Source organism: Mercenaria mercenaria, chromosome 8 (genome assembly GCF_021730395.1).
Source record: "Mercenaria mercenaria strain notata chromosome 8, MADL_Memer_1, whole genome shotgun sequence".
NCBI lineage: Eukaryota > Metazoa > Mollusca > Bivalvia > Venerida > Veneridae > Mercenaria > Mercenaria mercenaria.
Genome location: NC_069368.1, coordinates 85,324,994 through 85,330,993, shown reverse-complemented (window position 1 = coordinate 85,330,993; position 6,000 = coordinate 85,324,994).

The window sequence follows — 6,000 nt, the reverse complement described above, 5'->3', positions numbered from 1 at the left end:
GCTGACAATAATGATTGCGGTTACTGAGTAATTAAACTTCAAAATCTTTCTGTTTAACATAATACTACGATATGGTTTACAAATACCCATCTGCAAATAAGTAGGACCAATGTGCCTAGTTTAATAGCCGATTAAGTCTATAGCGTAGCAGTTCAGTTAACCCTGAACAGTACGGACAGCATGGTAAAAACCTTTGCAAATCAGTCCAAATCTTCTGACTTTGAACACCTGCCCCTCACCACTGTTTGAAATCTCGCTTTTTCATGAGGGGAGGCCATCCAGTTGACACGAAGAAGGTCATATACCCAGGTATCCGCGCGTGCCAACTAGAGTCCTCCTCCTCAAAGAAAATCTTGAAAGTTGCAATATGGCCTATGATATCGTGTCAGTTTGATAATACTAAAACCGAATCCAATCCTCCTTTAATTTTAAAATGAGTACAGTGACTGTCATTACCGTTTAAGAGCTCTCGCACTATTTTCAATATACAAGTGTAATAAATATTATCTGGCTCTATGTCCAATTTTGTAAATTCACAGTGCTCTATCTCCCGATAGAGCAATACACCTTTAACATTTTTTTCTATTTTTGCCAAATTTGCTCTATCTCCAAAGTGAAAAATGTATAAATGCAGAAAAGTAAAAACGAAATGTATTTAAAAGCATTTACAGTCTGAACGAACTAAGCGCAAGGAACAAGCAGATATATTTATCACCATTTTCGCCCAGAAATAAAGAAACTAGACAAGAGTTAAACTTTGGAAGCGATTTTCGCCACGTTTAAAAAATGGTAGATAGAGCATCGTTCCACTCACGCGACGAAGTAAAACTTTCACAAACATTTTTTTTTCCAAAATAAATGCTATATAACTTGACTTAAATAGTCATCTCATGATGCCTAAGACATATGTGAAGTCTGAAAGCATTTGGCCCTGTAAATGTTGAGAAATTTGCTAACATGTAAAACTTTAACAAAGGCGTACGTAGGATTTCTATAGGCAGATGGCCCCCGATTTTTAAAAAATAAAAAGATCGATGACAGTGTTAAATGGGCAACGGAAAGTAAGACAATTTGAATAAACGATGTAAAAAGTCAGTGCGGACTGACTTTAAGCGAGGTTAAACTTAATTTGTGGAGGAAAGATACAACTTTTCAATTTCAGCAGACGGCGATAATGACATGGATAGAGAATAACTGCAATTAATGCCGTTGTTATTTAAAGATATGTTGCACTCTTTTCAAGCGCATACGGCCTTACCGTTATTCCGTATGGGATAATAAGCGCATGTCATGCCCTTACAATAATTCTGTCTCGAAAGTAGGCGCATATCCGATTACTGGTGAACAAACAACAGATGTAGCAAAAAGACGTAATTAAAGGTATTATACCGTGATAATTGTTTATCATAAATACAGGCGAAAAGTATTCTTATCTGTTGAATAGCCGATAGGTGTTAACAGATTTTAACGTCTATTGTTTGATAAAACGATAATTGTCTACGATAATCATGTTTTTTGAATAAAAAATGTTTTCAGTAAATGAAAGAAAACGTTTGAATACCAGAAAAGTTGTTTTCGTTGTCATAACAGTTTATCATACTTTTGTATATCTGTGAAAAGAATATGGATAAAATGCTACAACCTTAGTGTTGACAAATTCTTTGAAGGTCCGAGAGATTGAACATTATTTGCAAATTATGTATTAATTATGCTTTCATTATGTCTAAATACTGTATGCAATAAAAGGAAGTAGATCACTGAGCCCGTCCATGACCATGTTTACTTTCGTTTTCTCAACCAAAGTGAGCACTGTCAATATTCTTAATCTATGAAAAATAGGTGCACACGGCTTGTCTATAAGCGCATATCAAATATAAGCGCATAGTTTTGGCTTAAGTATAAGCGTATATCAAAAATAGGCACATAAATGTGTCACTAAAAATTATTATAAGCGTATACGCTTATTTACCAGATTTTACAGTATGTCCATTTTAATATTAATACATTCTTAGTATTGGTGTAAAATGAGTTCAAAGTATGAACGGTACTGGCATTTTGTGTTAAAATTGCTGAATTTGGCCATTTCAGACTCAAAATTCGCTTATTAGCAACATTTGTTAATTCCATTTAATATTTTCCTAACCAGAAACCGGAGCAAGGGTTGCTAATAAACGAATTTTGGAAAAAACGATATAATTTCTTCGGCCTTTTCACGTATACGAGTAGCCTCCCTTGAAGCTAGGTGCTCGTTGCCAGGCAATAATATAGGTGGCGCCACTGTCAACATGTGGATGTGAAAACGAAAGTAGATTATTTATCGTGGAATAGTTACAATTGTTTACCCTTCTACGTGGAATTTATATGGTAAGTAGATTAAATGCCATTTTGTTGTGTTAAATAAACTAGAAGAGTATTCATTCGATTCTCTTTCAATGGAAATCGAGCAGAATTATTGACAAACAAGTGTCACAACGATACAGTTATCTGTGACAGTGACACACAATAATTTGCAGTAGTGAATAGAGATATTCAACATTTCTGTATTTTCGAATGATTTTTTTCAGCACTTGATTAGTAAATTTGACATCATTAAAGCTTCGGACATACATAGTAACCGGACGATGTTAATGAAGTCGACAACAATAATGAAATAATTTAATAAATTAGAATAAATTGACTGGGAAGGGGTGTCAGTTAATTCATCAATCAAGGAACCCTTAAACGGTGGTGTTTTGGTCATAACTCTCCACATTGATAAGACTGCAAAAGAAAAAAAAGATCTACTGACACAGTGTTTACATTTTGCATTATTTTTCTGATTTGTTTATAACAGTAGATTCAACCTGATGAAAGGTGTGTACTCATTGAATTGCATACATTATCTCTTTATGAATATTTCATATTTACTGAAAGTAATGAAGCAGTAATTTGACAAATACAAGCAAGCAGATATTGTTCATTGATTATTGAAATATGGAATATTTTTTCTGATGTCCTTCACAAATGAGACAAACCCTTAAGGTATAAAAGAATGCTTCACTGTCTGCTTCATTGTCAACAGAATATGATTGAAATTGTAAAGGTCTTATCAACATTATTATTGTGATGTCTTGCACTAATCAGTGTTTGTTTGGTTTTACATTTCAGGTAATGGTATGAATTGAGATGATTATTTAGTTTCCTTCAACTGGTCAGTGGTCAACAAGGTATGTCTTTTTGATAATTGTACAATTTTCCTTACAAACTTTTTCTTATGATATAGGCTTTCCAAGTTCATCTCAACAGTTCTTTAACCATCTGTCTACTTTGTTTCTACTGAAGGCATAAACACTTTAAAATAATTTTCTATATTCTGTATATCCAGGGTTGCAGTGTATTACAAGGTCCTTTTGAAATTTCCTTGACCTATATTTTCTAGAATAAAAGAAAATGTATGTCATATGTATGCAAGAGTAACACCAGATCAACTATAAGACCCAGAATATAGTAGTGGTGTTATGACTTGTGTTCTCATGACACATTCTATACAGTGAAAGAGCAGCTGCTGTGGAATGCCAGTCTTATACATGTACCTGTCAGGACATTACCTTTTAATTCAAGAAAATTGCTTTGAAATTCATTTTGTGGCTCTACATCTATAAACCTGAGGCCATATTCATAAAGCTTCTAAGATTATTTTTATCTAAGATGTTCAATATTTTCTTGTATTTTCATCTTAAATCTATATTTTCATCTAAGATTGAATGTAAAATTTTATTTGATGATTATTAAAAAATGTTCAGTCATATTTTGCAAAACTGTTAATAATAAAGCTATGAATTTGCCTTTGTAGCGTGATTAATGCTGGTTATATGAAGGCATTGTTTTTATTCCAAGCATTGAAAGGTTGGAGACTTGAAGTTGAAATATTTTCTGAAACATTATTGATTATGACCTCTGTAATTAAATTAACACACAATTATGCATATTGGTTATGTCATAAATTATTCTTTGACTGTTTTTATTTCAGAGAGTATTACTTTGTGTCTTGAAACATTGAATGCCCCCAATCAACCAGTATGATATGAAGGTAATTTAGAACTCTTCCTTGCCTTTCACAAAACACAAAACCTGTAACTGTGGAACTGAAATGAATTACCTAAGGAAAATCTGATAAAAATAAACTTCAAAGTACTAATTATGCCCTGATGTACACACAGATTGTACCTTGCATTTTTGTTTTTAGTACATGAATATATTTGTTTCTGCACAAGATTCAGACAGTTTTCTATAAACTATGACAAAAGCAGACAAATTGCAATATATGTCATAACAAAATTCAATATTTCAGTAACTCCATTTCATAGCGATATATTAAAAAATTATCAAGTTGCTTTATATTACATTACAGGCCAGAGTATACAGCTTCACAAAATGTTGAAAGACAAAGCTGTTTTTTCTGAGGACTTGTGAGTATTTTGAATGTTTGATTTCTCTTTTTAACCGTATTATTGAATATTTCATTTCAATTAGTGATGTCACTTTTTCTAGTAATTTGCATCTACCTTTCAGCATGTTTACAAGGGACAGCAAAATAGAGATGTATCTTTTCTTAAAATTTTAACATTTAACATATTTAAACAGAAAACAAAATATTTTAAATACTTTGAAACATAATTTTATTTCTTTTATTCTAGGTATACTGTCTATGTTGAAATTAGCCGTGGACAATGAATTTGGAGGTGCATGCTGGAGCATCAGAAATTACAGTTTGGAATAGATATTTGCATAATATACAAGTAACATTTACTGAAAAGTGACTAATGTTTATGTTAATAAAGTGCAATATCCATGCTTGTAACATTTACATGGGGGTAATAGTTACAGTGTTGAAAGAGACTACCAGTGTTACATTTCAATCTAAGTTACAGTGTGGATGCTAATTCTAAATTCTTGATAGTCAAGTGTTTCTAATAACTTATGGATACTAATTATTTATCAAACTGTTTAGTTTATCACATTCTTATATCATTATTTTACATAAAATGTTTGTGGTTATATAATATATGGTTATATGGTAATAAATGTTGTTTCTATGTAACTATCTTGGTTTTTGAAAAATGAAAATGAAACATTCAGTGACCATCTTCTGTCAACCATTTACTATGAATGCAACAAAACTGATGAAAAGTTATGCAGTTACTTTTCACAGGTTAATATTGAATAGTCGAATACACATAACATTGTGTAATGATCCTAACTTGTATTTGAGAGGCCATTATAAATTAATTGCTGGATTAAATTTTCTTCACAAGGGGAAGGGAGAATATATATATTTTTTTTTTCAGATCAGATATTTTTATTTTTTAATTGTTTAATGAAGCGTTAAATCGAAATAATGACATGTAATAGTTATTTTTGTCAAAAAGATTTGATTATAAGGAATAACAACTGAAAGAAAATAATTTATTTCATTCTTTATAGAAATATTCCATACTAAAAATGGTAAGGGGAGGCATAAAAATAGTGGGAGTGGATGATAATCTATCAATTCATATAGTATGGTCTTACATATATAAATCAATAAATATTTACTGGCAATAAAATTGAACAAGTATGATGCAGCTATATGATAAATATTTTTTTTTTTAAAGTGATTCGTTATGAGAAAATAAGCTGATATATAGAGACTAGAGTCTTCTAGTAAGCTGCATAATTATGCTTGGAACTAGCTCTATATCTCCTTTCTTTTGAAGTCATAAACTTTACTTCATATAAAATAGCCAAGTATCACAATTATACGAATGTGAACACAGCTGAAAAAGCACTGCATTCATTTTCTTAAGTAATAGTTAGCATTTGGTTATTACTCATATTTGGCTTTCAATAACTGTAAAGGGAAAGCAATAAAAGGAATTTATGATTATACACAAAATATGGAGAAGACTGAAAGCAGTAACTGATCATTGCAATAACAGCAGAATACTTTAGCTTATGATTGTCAAAATTCATTGTAGATTA